Genomic DNA, 13083 nt, shown 5'->3' with positions numbered 1-13083 from the left:
GCTAAGAGCTGACATATGCATTGATTCTCCCTTTTTCTCCCTACATATTATGACACCAACACAGTCTCATGCTTGTACTGCTGGGGTTGTGCATAAACACAAAGTGAGGCCGAGAGGATGCCTGAAGCTTGAGCAAGCTCTGAAAGAACCACCACAGCACTGCCCCAACACCTCCAGGCTAACAAATGCCTTTCAGGAGTATCTTGCCATGACTGAGATTGAAAAACTGAAGCAGGCTTGAAAAAAGGGAACCATGGTTCCATCAAATATTTACACCATGACAGCTCTGACAAGTTTAAATCAGGTCACAGATCCATTATGCTGGCACTGGAGAGCTGCAGCAAGCACTGATCTGGACTCTAAATCCTGCCTGTGTCTTAGGGAGGAAAAAAGCCTCCAAAATTAAAGTTCTGATAAAGCAGAACAGAAGAAAGGATGGGGGAAAGGCTTGAGGAGGGCAGATTTAGACTGGAAATTAGGATGAAATTGTTTACACTGAGGGTGGTGAGACACTGGAAGAGGTTGCCCAGAGAGATCATGGATACTCTCCTCACTTGAGGTGCTCAAGGCCAGGATGGATGAGGCTTTGAGCACCCTGCTTTACTGGAAAGTTCCTGCCCATTGTGGCAGGGATAGAAATAAATCATCTTTCATAGAATCAAGCAGGTTGGAAGAGACCTCAAAGCTCTCCCAGTCCAAACCAGCCCTGCCCAATCAACCAGACCATGGCACTAAGTGCTCCAGCCAGGCTTGGCTGCAACACCTCCAGCAACAGAGACTCCACCACCTCCCTGGGCAGCCCATTCCAATGCCAATCACTCTCTCTGACAACAACTTCCTCCTAACACCCAGCCTAGACCTCCCCTGGCACAGCTTGGGACTCTGTCCCCTTCTTCTGTTGCTGCTTGCCTGGCAGCAGAGCCCAACCCCACCTGGCTACAGCCTCCCTGTAGACAGCAATGAGCTCTGCCCTGAGCCTCCTCTGCTGCAGGCTGCACACCCTCAGCTCCCTCAGCCTCTCCTCACAGGGCTGTGCTCCATTACAAGACCTTGTCAATAGATAGTGGAGACTCCTCCTCTGGAGAGATTCCAAACCCACCTGGCCATTGTGACCATGGGCAGCCTGCTGTGGGTGACCCTGTTTTAGCACAGGGTGTCAGACTGGATGATCTCCACAGGTTCCTTCCAACCCCCACCATGCTGGAATTCAGGGATATCAAACACACACTAACAAGATCCACAAGAACTCCTTACTTAGAATCATAGAACCAACCAGGTTGGAAGAGAGCTCCAAGCTCATCCAGTCCAACCTAGCACTCAGCCCTGGCCAAGCAACCAGACCATGGCACTAAGTGCCTCAGCCAGGCTTGGCTTCAACACCTCCAGGCACAGCCACTCCACCACCTCCCTGGGCAGCCCATTCCAATGCCAATCACTCTCTCTGACAACAACTTCCTCCTAGCATCCAACCTAGACCTCCCCTGGCACAGTATGAGACTGTGTCCCCTTCTTCTCTTGCTGCTTGCCTGGCAGAAGAGAGCAGCTGCAGAGAGCAGTGAAGGTCTCCTGCTGCTACAACCTCAGATGCTGCATCCCTCTCATTTTGATTGTCTGATCATCTCACCTACATCCTAGGACCTTCTACCAAAGCCACCTGCAGCTGGGTGGCCAAGGTTAGGACACAAACCCATCTGTAATGTTTTGGGCAAAGTCTTTATTCACACAGCAGTGAGCATTTAAGCTCCACCTGCTACATGGGGAGAAGAAATGAGGTTGTCTGCTCAAGCAGCTCCCATGCTAGAGGTTCCTAATTCTTCTCTGGTAGCTTTGCCCTCACCACAGGAAGGAACAGTCTCTTCTTTCACATCCTCCTTTCTCTCAAGCTCTGCAAATCAAACAGTTGTTCTGGAAGAAAGGACACAGCTATCTCCCTCCCTGAACTTTCCTAGGTCATTGCAACATCTTGCAACTCTTCAAGGCTCCCTCAGTCTCATTCTCTTAGAGATACAAACAAGCCAAGAGCAGCTCTGTTCTTATCTCCGTTTTAGCTGTCCCAGGAATTACCTCCAATCAGTATTTCCTCCTCTCTTTGAGCTGCAAAAGTCTCCTGCAGAGACAAAGCTTTAATGCTGCTCCCTCAGTACTGACCTGCTCTGTAATTACTTTCACAAATACAAAAGACAAAGCAAGCCTCAACAGCCAGGGAAAAATCACATTCCAACTGGAAGAGGAAGTCCCAAGTGAAAAACAAACCTCCCAGGCCAACACAAACACTGGGGGAGGTTTATTGCCAGAGTCCTGGACACAGCACACCCCAAGATAAACCAGGAACTCCAGGGGAGCACTGCTGTAAAGCAGTTGTGAGGAGAAGGACCTGGGAGTGCTGGAGAAGTTCACCAGGAGCCAGCAATGTGCCCTTGTGGACAAGAAGGCAAATGGGCTCTTGGGGTGCATGATGAAGTGTGGACAGAAGGTTGAGAGAGATTCTTCTCCCCCTCTAGTCTGCCTCATGAGCACACAGCTGGAGCCCTGGGTCCTGTTCTGGGCTTCCCAGTTCCAGAGAGACTGGGAACTACTGGAGAGAGCCCAGTGGAAGCTCTGAGGGTGCTGAGGGGCCTGGAGCATCTCTGGGAGGGGAAAAGCCTGAGAGCTCTATGGCTGCTGACCCTGGAGAAAAGCAGCCTGAGAGGGGATCTGCTCAATGCTCAGCAAGAGCTACAAAGGTGGGGGGCAAGAGGATGGGGCCAGGCTCTTTTCAGTGGTGCCCAGTCATAGGACCAGGGGGAATAAGCACAAACAGGAACCCAGGAGGTTCCACCTGAACAGGAGGAGAAACATCTTTGCCCTGAGGTTGGGGAAGCCCTGGAGCAGGCTGCCCAGAGAGGTTGTGGAGCCTCTTTCTCTAGAGAGCTTCCAAACCCACCTGGACATTGTGCCCCTGCTTCAGCAGAGGAGTAGCACAGCTGATCTCCAGAGGTCCCTTCCAACCCTTTGCATTCTGCAATTCTGTGACTCTATCATCAGTCCCTGGAGTTCACAGGATCACAGCTCACAGGATGCTAGGGGTTGGAAGGGACCCAAGGAGATCATACAGTCCAACCTCCCTGCCAGAGCAGGACCACACAATCTAGCACAGATCACACAGGAACACATCCAGACAGGCCTTGAAAGGCTCCAAGGGAAGGAGACTCCACCACAACACCTGACTACTCTTGCAGGAAAGACCTTTCTCCTAATATCCAAACCTAACCCTCCCCTGGCACATTTTCAGGCCATTTCCTCTCATTCCATCACCAGATATTAGGAGAAAGAGACTCACCCCAGCTCCCTACAGCCTCCTTTTAAGGACCTGTAGAGAGCCAGAAGGTCTCAAGGCATTTCCAACTCTCCTATGGAGCTAAAAAGCTCCTGCAAGAGATATTCCACACTGATTGTTCCCCTATCCCTATGCAGGGTTCTGCACTTTGGCCACAACAACCCCAAGCAGCACTACAGGCTGGGGCCAGAGGGGCTCAGAGCAGCCAGGCAGAGAGGGCCCTGGGGGTGCTGGCAGAGAGGAGCTGAAGCTGAGGCAGCAGTGCCCAGGTGGGCAGCAGAGCCAGTGGCATCCTGGGCTGGCTCAGGAGCAGTGTGGGCAGCAGGACAAGGGAGGTTCTTGTGCCCCTGTGCTCAGCACTGCTCAGGCCACCCCTGGAGTGCTGTGGCCAGTTCTGGGCTCCTCCATTGCAGAGATGTTGCAGTACTGGAAGGTGTCCACAGGAGGGCGACAAAGCTGTGAGGGGCCTGGAGCAGAGCCCTGTGAGGAGAGGCTGAGGGAGCTGGGGGGGTGCAGCCTGCAGCAGAGGAGGCTCAAGGCAGAGCTCACTGCTGCCTGCAGCTGCCTGCAGGGAGGCTGTAGCCAGGTGGGGTTGGGCTCTGCTGCCAGGCAAGCAGCAACAGAAGAAGGGGACACAGTCTCAAACTGTGGCAGAGGAGGTCTAGGCTGGATGTTGTTAGGAAGTTGTTGTCAGAGACAGTGTTTGGCATTGGAATGGGCTGCCCAGGGAGGTGGTGGAGTCTCTGTGGCTGGAGGTGTTGCAGCCAAGCCTGGCTGGGGCACTTAGTGCCATGGTCTGGGTGCTTGGGCAGGGCTGGGTGCTAGGTTGGACTGGCTGAGCTTGGAGCTCTCTTCCAACCTGGTGGATTCTGTGATTCTATCTCCAGACCTACAGGGATGGAGTGTGATTTAGAAAGGGTCTCCTACCTTGGTGCAGCCCCTGTAGAACCACAGAATGTTTTGGGTCAGAGGACACCTTAAAGATCATCTAGTTCCAACCACCTGCCATGGGCAGGCAAACCTCCCACTAGACCAGGCGCCTTGCCTACCATTCAAGACTCAACTTGGAGACAAGAAGGATCAGAAACCAAGGTTGGAGATGATCTTTCCACAGCTCCAGCTGCACAGTGTCGGCCCTGAAGCAGCCTTTGCACTCCTTGGAGCTGCTCCTCCAAGCCAGGAACCAGCTGCAATCCAACAAGCGGCACTTCAAAAGGTGGCTTGCTGCTTATCTGAGCTCAAAGTACAGATGCAGCTTAGCTGCTGGCTTAAGTGAGAGGGCTCCAAAAGAGACTTTTCTTCCCCCCCCCCTCCCCCTCCCTGCAGCAAAGCTGTCAAAGCAATGCTGGTGCTGCTAGCCCTGTGGAAGGACACTGCAGGGACAAACAGTGGCACAGCAGCATGCACAGCATCACAGGATGTCAGGGGTTGGAAGGGACCCAAGGAGATCATCCAGTCCAACCCCCCTGCCACAGCAGGGCCACACAATCTAGCACAGGGCACACAGGAACACATCCAGACAGGCCTTGAAAGGCTCCAGGGAAGGAGACTCCACAACCTCTCTGGGCAGCCTGTGCCAGTGCTCTGGGACCCTTCCAGTCAAGAAGTTCCCCCTTGTGCTGAGCTGGAACCTCCTGTGCTGCAGCTTCCATCCATTGCTGCTTGTCCTGTCCCAGGCAGCAGTGAGCAGAGCCTGTCCCCCCCTCCTGACCCCCAGATACTGATAAACATTGATCCAATCCCCTCTCAGTCTTCTCTTCTCCAGACTGAACAGCCACAGGGCCCTCAGCCTCTCCTCATCAGGCAGTGCCCTCCAGTCCCCTCATCATCCTCGTAGCCCTCTGCTGGACCCTCTCCAGCAGATCTCTGTCCCTTTTCAAGTGGGGAGCCCAAAACTGAAGGCAGTGCTCAAGATGAGGTCTCAGCAGGGCAGAGTAGAGGGGGAGGAGAACCTCCCTTGATCTGCTGGACACTTCCCACCAGCTCTGGGGAATGTGCCAGAGTGGAGCTGCTTCATAACCACTTCCCCATCCCAAACTCACCACTGCTTGCTCTCTTTGCTCATAAATTGAAGCCAGTTGGGACATTTCTCTACCCAACCAACTTGTGACAGCAAATTCCTATCTGTGCCACCATGGTGCCGAGCCAACAGCTGGCAGGACATGTGTGTGGAATCACTCCTGACTTTTGGTGCAGCAAGAATAAGCCTCAAAGTTGTGTTTTTCCATGAGAGATCAAGGCCAAGTCAGGAAAGTGTTCAGACTTGCTGGCCAGTGAGGTGGGAACGTGGCTATGAGTCTCTCCAAAGCAGGGTGTGGGTAGTTTTAAGCACCACACCAAACCAACATGGTTTAGGAGACCACCCAAAGCTCATGCACAGAGACCAGCACCCAAAACCAGCTTCTGCAGAGCAGATGATGTCAAAAGCAGTGTTTTAAAACCCACACCAAGTCAACATGGTTTAGGTGACCACCTAAAGAATCATAGAATCAGTCAGGGTTGGAAGGGAGCACAAGGAGCAGCCAGTGCCAACCCCCTGCCATGCCCAGGGACACCCTACCCTAGAGCAGGCTGCACACAGCCTCAGCCAGCCTGGCCTCAAACACCTCCAGCCATGGGGCCTCAACCACCTCCCTGGGCAACCCATTCCAGCCTCTCACCACTCTCCTCAACAACTTCCTCCTCACCTCCACTCTCACTCTCCCCACCTCCAGCTTTGCTCCATTGCCCCCAGACCTGTCACTCCCTGAAAGCCTCAAAAGTCCCTCCCCAGCTTTTTTGGAGGCCACTTCAGATCCTGGAAGGTCACCTGGGAGCCTACTTTTTTTCCAGGCTAATTCCAACCTCCCTGCCATGGGTGGTGACACCTTCCACTAGACCAGGCTGCTTGAGTTCCAAGAGCAAGACTCCACAAGTATCTTAAGGATGCTCCTAGGAACCAGCTTTCCCCAGGCAGGATCATTTCAAAGCCACTGATGGAGTGGTGGCAGGGACACCTTACCCAAGAGCAGGCTGCACACAGCCTCAGCCAGCCTGGCCTCAAACACCTCCAGCCATGGGGCCTCAACCACCTCCCTGGGCAACCCATTCCAGCCTCTCACCACTCTCCTGCTCAGCAACTTCCTCCTCACCTCCAGCCTCACTCTCCCCACCTCCAGCTTTGTTCCATTCCCCCCAGGCCTGCCACTCCCTCACAGCCTCAAAAGTCCCTCCCCAGCTTTTTTGGAGCCCCCTTCAGATCCTGGAAGGCCACAAGAAGGTCACCTGGGAGTCTCCTCTGCTGCAGCCTGCACAGCCCCAACTCTTTCAGTCTGTCCTCATAGGAGAGGTGCTCAGGAGAGAAGTCTGTGTACAGAGATCAGCACCCAAAGAAGCTCACGTGGAGGATCAAGAGGTCAAGAGCAGTGCTTCTAAACACCACACCAAGTCAACATGGCTTAGGTGACCACCAAGGTTGAGGGCAGAAGCCTGTGCACACAGATCAGCACCCAAAAAAGCTTGGGTAGAGCACAGAGAGGTCAGCATTTTTCCCCTCTGCTTTTTTTAACCACTGGGCAACCTACCTAATGGAAAAAGATCTCCCAATCTCCTCCTGCAACGGTGCCAGCCAGATAAGATTAGGCTCCATGTAATGTTTATTCCTTCCCCCTGCCCAAACACCCAAAAGCCTGGGAGGGAACACAAATATAAACTCAGATTGCCCCCATTTCAGGGACTACCTTCTTGTGTAACTGCCCATGAGCTTGCCACAGGTTGGGAAACAGTGGTTGGAGATGAAGGAGAGGGCACTAGAGCAAGGCCTCTGCTCTGCTCTCCCACACAGTGCCCCTGCAGACTGGGACAACTGGTTTAGTGTGTGGCTGGTCTTCAACAGAAGGGCACAAGACCTGTCCATCTCAAGTGCCATCTGAGAGGAGACCTCCTGACTCTCTACAACTCCACAACAGGAGGGTGGAATCAGGTAGAGGTTGGTCTCTTACAAAGAAGAAATGGTAGGAAAAGAGGAAATGGCCTCCAGTTGCAGCACTGAAAAGGGTTCTCAAATCCAGGAACAACCTCCTCAGGGAGATAGTCAAATTCCCATCCCTGGAGGTGCTCAAAATCAGTGCTGGGCCCAGTCCTGTTCGGTATTTCTATTGATGACCTGGACCAGGGGATTGAGTCCAGCTGCAGTAAGTTTGCAGCTGGCACCAAGCTAGGAGCAGCTGTGGAGCTGTTGGAGGGTAGCAGAGCCCTGCAGAGGGACCTGGCCAGGCTGCATGGGTGGGCAGAGGCCAAGGGCATGAGACTGAACAAGGCCAAGGGCAGGGTTCTGCACTTTGGCCACAACAACCCCAAGCAGCACTGCAGGCTGGGGCCAGAGTGGCTGAGAGCAGCCAGGCAGAGAGGGCCCTGGGGGTGCTGGCAGAGAGGAGCTGAAGCTGAGGCAGCAGTGCCCAGGTGGGCAGCAGAGCCAATGGCATCCTGGGCTGGCTCAGGAGCAGTGTGGGCAGCAGGACAAGGGAGGTTCTTGTGCCCCTGTGCTCAGCACTGCTCAGGCCACCCCTGCAGTGCTGTGTCCAGTTCTAGGCTCCTCCATTGCAGAGATGTTGCAGTACTGGAAGGTGTCCACAGGAGGGCGACAAAGCTGTGAGGGGCCTGGAGCAGAGCCCTGTGAGGAGAGGCTGAGGGAGCTGGGGGGGTGCAGCCTGCAGCAGAGGAGGCTCAGGGCAGAGCTCATTGCTGTCTGCAGCTGCCTGCAGGGAGGCTGTAGCCAGGTGGGGTTGGGCTCTGCTGCCAGGCAAGCAGCAACAGAACAAGGGGCCAGAGCCTGAAGCTGTGCCAGGGCAGGTCTAGGCTGGATGTTGTTAGGAAGTTGTTGTCAGAGAGAGTGATTGGCATTGGAATGGGCTGCCCAGGGAGGTGGTGGAGTCACCGTCCCTGGAGGTGTTGCAGCCAAGCCTGGCTGGGGCACTTAGTGCCATGGTCTGGGTGCTTGGGCAGGGCTGGGTGCTAGGTTGGACTGGCTGAGCTTGGAGGTCTCCTCCAGCCTGGCTGATTCTATGACTCAAAAGCCATGCAGATGTGGTGCTGAGGGACACAGTGTAGCACCAGACTTGCCAGAATTAGGGAATGGTTGGACTTGATCTTAAAGGTCTTTTTTCTGACCAGAACAACTCTGTGGTTCTAAGCACAGCACTCTCAGGTCAATAAAGTCTCACTGGCAAACACAAAGAGTTGGTTTCTGTGAGAAGTGACCTGCAGGAGAGCTGGGGAGGGATTTCTTAGAGGGGCTTGATGTGACAGGAGGAGGAGCAATGGCTCCAAGCTCGAAGAGGGGAGATTTAGACCCGAGATTAGGAAGAAAGCCTTACAGTGAGGGTGGTGAGACACTGGAACAGGTTGCCCAGAGAGGTCATGGATGCCCTCTCACTGGGAGGTGTTCAAGGCCAGTTTGAATGAGGCCTTGAGCAACTTGGTTTAGTGGGAGGTGTCCCTGCCCATGGCAGGGGGGCTGGAACAGGATGAGCTTTAAAGGTCACTTCCAACCCAAGCCATTCCCCAATTCTATGAAACCTGGAGGTTAGGAGGCCAAATACATCAGGAGTCAAAGACAGGAGGCTGCAAATAAAAGCTGTGCACTCACCACAGAGGCATTCACAGACAGCATGGTGGTGGTAAAGCGAAGAGCTGGGTAACATCAGCTTGCCCACAGCACAAGTGGAACAGTTTGTTACCCTACTCAAACTCCAGCAGCTCTTCAAAACAATACCAGAAATAATTCTGTGGCAGCTTTACAAGGAGGGGGGAGATGAGGACAGCAAAATCTGTCTGGTAGGTGATGGAAAACAGTGGCAGAGCTAAGAACTTGAGAGTGAACTGCTGAAGGGTTGGTTTTGGGAAGTGGAAAAAGGAAACTCCCAAACTGAAGGGTCCTTCTTGGAAAGGGAAAAATATATAAGCATATAAATATATAGTTATAGAATTACTATATAGAATTATACATAATGAATATAAAATAGACATAATAATGTATAATATCATATCTAAGTAATAGATGTCATTATTATAGAGAATTTATATATTTTTATAAGTGTATATAAAATACAGAATCAGAGAATCAGTCAGGGCTGGAAGGGAGCACAAGGAGCAGCCAGTTCCAAGCCCCCTGCCATGCCCAGGGACACCCTACCCCAGAGCAGGCTGCACACAGCCTCAGCCAGCCTGGCCTCAAACACCTCCAGCCATGGGGCCTCAACCACCTCCCTGGGCAACCCATTCCAGCCTCTCACCACTCTCCTGCTCAACAACTTCCTCCTCACCTCCAGCCTTGCTCCATTCCCCCCACTCCTGGCGCTCCCTCACAGCCTCAAAAGTCCCTCCCCAGCTGTTTTGGAGCCCCCTTCAGATGCTGGAAGGCCACAAGAAGGTCACCTGGGAGCCTCCTCTGCTGCAGCCTGCACAGCCCCAACTCTTTCAGTCTGTGCTCACAGCAGAGCTGCTGCAGCCTCTCAGCATCCTCCTGGCCCTGCTCTGGACACTCTCCAGCATCTCCACAGCCCTCTTGTCCCAGGGGCTCCAGAGCTGGATGCAGGACTCCAGCTGGGGTCTCAGCAGAGTGGAGCAGAGGGGGAAGAACCACTTCCATTTATATGTATATATGAACAAGGGGACACAGCCTGAAGCTGTGCCAGGGGAGGTCTAGGGTGGATGTTAGGAGGAAGTTGTTGTCAGAGAGAGTGATTGGCATTGGAATGGGCTGCTCAGGGAGGTGGTGGAGTTGCCTTCCCTGGAGGTCAAGACAAGACTGGCTGAGGCACTTAGTGCCATGGTCTGGTTGCTTGGCCAGGGCTGGGTGCTAGGTTGGGCTGGATGAGCTTGGAGCTCTCTTCCAACCTGCTTGATTCTATGATTTTATAGATACATAAATAATAATCAATCCACAATCTGCAAAGTGATGGAGAAGAGCAACAACGTCTAGGGAAAAAAAAAGCACAAAGCATTGCCCAGTATCAGTTCAGCTCATGGCTTAGGTGCAACCATCACCTGATGCCCAGGGCTTTAGCAACTGGCACAGAAGGCAGCAAATCTGTGCCAAGCCAGGCTGAAAACACCAGCAGCCTTCCCTCACCCCCTCATTTTGTCAGACAGTTCCCACTCTCCTGATAGATAGTACTAAGGGAACTTGCATCTGACCAGAGGGACACAAACGACTTCTGAGGGGTCTCATTTTTCCCCTCAGACAAAGCCAAGTGTCTCTGGAAGACAAAGCATCTTCACATCTCTTCTAGGTCAGAAGAAGGATCAACACAACAGAGAGGGGAGAGCAGGCTCAGAATGGTCATAGGCAATAAGTGACTCATGAAATTCTAAGCAGCAAAATGTAAAGCAAGCCAGAGACAGGAGCTGGAAGTAAAAATAGCAACTGCAGCTGAAAAAAAAAAGGCAGCAAGGAGAGGCCAGGAGAGATCTGGTAAATCCTGGCTGCAGATGAGCACTGCTGCATCCCCATCCTGGCTGTCACAATGTCCCCTTACACATACAGACAATGCTTCCATATGCTTTGTGTGCATAGGAGGCTTTTGCTTTTCACAGAAGCAGAGAATGGTTTGAGTTAGAAGAGACCTTAAAGATCATCTCCTTCCACCCCCCCTGCCATCTGCAGGGACACCTCCCACTAGAGCAGGTTGCTCAAAGCCTCATCCAACCAAAACAATTCTGTGAGTCTGTAAATGTGCAGATGTGCCATTTGGTTATTAAGAAATCAGGAGTGAGTCAAGTGCTGGCTGGAACTAGATGATCTCTAAGGAGCCTTCCAACCCAAACTGCTCTGTGAGTCTGTACTTCTGCAGAGTTAGAGGGGTTTGGGTTGGGAAAGACATCTCAGATCAGACTGTGTGGTACAATTGACTTGCTAGAGGGCAGGGATCAATCCAGAGGGGCCTGGACAGGCTGCAGAGCTGTGCCCAGGCCAACCTCGTGGCATTCAACAAGGCCAAGTGTAAGGTGCTGCACCTGGGTGGGTGCAATCCCAAGCACAGCTGCAGGCTGGGTGAGGAATGGCTGAGAGCAGCCCTGAGGAACAGGCCCTGGGGCTCTGGGGTGATGGAAAGCTCAACAGGAGCCTGCAGTGTGAGTGCAGCCCAGACACAACCCTGTGCTGGGTGCAGCAAGAGCAGTGTGGGCACAGGGCAAGGGAGGGGATTCTGCCCCTTGGCTCTGCTCTCCTCACACCCCACCTGCAGTCCTGGGGGCAGTTCTGGAGCCCCCAGCACAAGCAGGACATGGAAGTGTTGGAGCCAGTGCAGAGGAGGCCACCAAGATGCTGAGAGGGCTGCAGCAGCTCTGCTATGAGGACAGGCTGAGAGAGTTGAGGCTGTGCAGCCTGGAGAAGGCTTTGAGGAGACCTTGGAGTGGCCTTGCAGTATCTGAAGGGGGCTACAGGAAGGCTGGGGAGGGACTATTGACAAGGTCTTGTAGTGACAGGATGAGGAGGAATGGGTTTAAAGTGGCAGAGGGGAGATTGAAACTGGATGTTAGGGAAGAGTTCTTTGCAGTGAGGGTGGTGAGACACTGGCACAGGTTGCCCAGGGAGGCTGTGGAGCACAGAATGACCCAACGTGATCAAAGATCACCTTGACAAACCTAACTATAAAAGGGGTTTGGTTTGTTGCTGGGTTTAGGAGCATGTTCCAGATTTGACATCTGAAGAAGTCTGGACTTTCTTTTTTCAGACCTTGACTGAGTGCTGCTGCTTGTCATAGAATGGTGAAATCATGGAACCACTTGAGTTGGAAGGGACTTTAAGGATCACTGAGTTAGAATCAGAGAGTCAGTCAGGGTTGGAAGGGAGCACAAGGAGCAGCCAGTTCCAACCCCCCTGCCATGCCCAGGGACACCCTACCCTAGAGCAGGCTGCACACAGCCTCAGCCAGCCTGGCCTCAAACACCTCCAGCCATGGCAACTCCACCACCTCCCTGGGCAACCCATTCCAATGCCAATCACTCTCTCTGCCAACAACTTCCTCCTGACATCCAGCCTAGACCTGCCCTGCCACAACTGGAGACTCTCCCCTTGCTCTGTTGCTGCTTGCCTGGCAGCAGAGCCCAACCCCACCTGGCTACAGCCTCCCTGCAGGCAGCTGCAGGCAGCAATGAGCTCTGCCCTGAGCCTCCTCTGCTGCAGGCTGCACACCCCCAGCTCCCTCAGCCTCTCCTCACAGGGCTCTGCTCCAGGCCCCTCCCCAGCCTTGCTGCCCTGCTCCAAACACCTTCCAGCACCTCAACATCTCTCTGCAATGGAGGAGCCCAGAACTGGACACAGCACTCCAGGGGTGGCCTGAGCAGTGCTGAGCACAGGGGCACAAGAACCTCCCTTGTCCTGCTGCCCACACTGCTCCTGAGCCAGGCCACAGATGAAAAGAAAGTGTTAGGCTGCAGTACCAGAAGAACAAGGGAAGCTGCTGGGACAGCATCTTTTTGGCTTTAAGCTTCCACATGAAAGTGTCAGTTGGGAAAGGAAGCTGCTGGATTCTGTGCTTTAGACAAGCCAGTGACTTCCACAGGCAGTTTGAACTCTGCATGGCATCACCACGGTGGGGAGCTAGGAGGTGCTGAGAACAGAAGGGTTGCAAACAAGCCACACATGTGCTTGAGACAGCCTTCTGTCCATCTGTGGACTCCAGCATCTTTGAAATCCTTCACTTCCACCTCTTCACAGATCAAAGAGTGACACAGCAATGCCTTACTAATTCCCACTCCTGTTATCTGCAGCTCAAGCCACAACA

General features: G+C 53.4%; 1 protein-coding gene across 2 annotated transcripts in view; it reads right to left on the bottom strand.

Moving 5' to 3' along the window:
- The window catches only part of UBE2H (ubiquitin conjugating enzyme E2 H), a 66450-nt gene that overhangs the window by 16297 nt on the left and 37070 nt on the right, over positions 1-13083 (bottom strand). The gene's annotated exons all lie outside the window — the stretch shown is intronic.

Source organism: Pogoniulus pusillus, chromosome 4 (genome assembly GCF_015220805.1).
Source record: "Pogoniulus pusillus isolate bPogPus1 chromosome 4, bPogPus1.pri, whole genome shotgun sequence".
Lineage (NCBI taxonomy): Eukaryota > Metazoa > Chordata > Aves > Piciformes > Lybiidae > Pogoniulus > Pogoniulus pusillus.
Note: the sequence above shows the minus strand (reverse complement) of the source record. Positions and strands in the feature narration are given on the sequence as shown.